Genomic DNA, 639 nt, shown 5'->3' on the forward strand with positions numbered 1-639 from the left:
ATGTTAACCTTATGTTTGTCAAGCCTTGTTCCTGTCTAACCTCTAAACGTCTTCTACATAGTTCAGTCCCTTGGTGAAACAGACTCTCTGACAGTCCAGTCAGCAGATACACGAATGCTTCAGATGGATCTGTGCATGTGTGGATACACATTTGTGATACTAAGAGAAATAGATCATGCGTTGTTTTTTGAATGCTGCTGTTCTCCGTGTGAATGTGAAAGGTGGAGGTGTCGCTCCCCTCTTTACTAGTTTGTATGCTGTTGGGAGCTTGTGATGGGTCATTTAAAAAAATGGTGTTGGGTCATTGAAGGAAGTCATCGGATGTCATTGAGGCAGAGATACCAAAAAATTCATGATTTTTTAACTAGCATGTTTTATTTTCTTTCTTTTTCTTTAGTAGTAGTCTTTTTTTGTGAATTATGAAAGGTTAAGGTGGTCGTTAATGGTCAGGTTAATTAAATCTGTCCATTACAAAAGTCTGTTGGCTCACAGTGAATATCAACTGAGTGTATTGAGTAAACACTTTTGATTTGAGTTATTTTGGGATGTAAGGGGCGACTCGAGATCTTTATTCTTCACTTTGAGAATTTATATTTGATAACTATTCACATCACCATCATAGAAGGTACTTAGAAAACT

The sequence above is a fragment of the Sinocyclocheilus grahami genome, unplaced genomic scaffold, assembly GCF_001515645.1.
Source record: "Sinocyclocheilus grahami isolate Dianchi unplaced genomic scaffold, SAMN03320097.WGS_v1.1 scaffold285.1, whole genome shotgun sequence".
NCBI classification, from domain to species: Eukaryota; Metazoa; Chordata; class Actinopteri; order Cypriniformes; family Cyprinidae; genus Sinocyclocheilus; species Sinocyclocheilus grahami.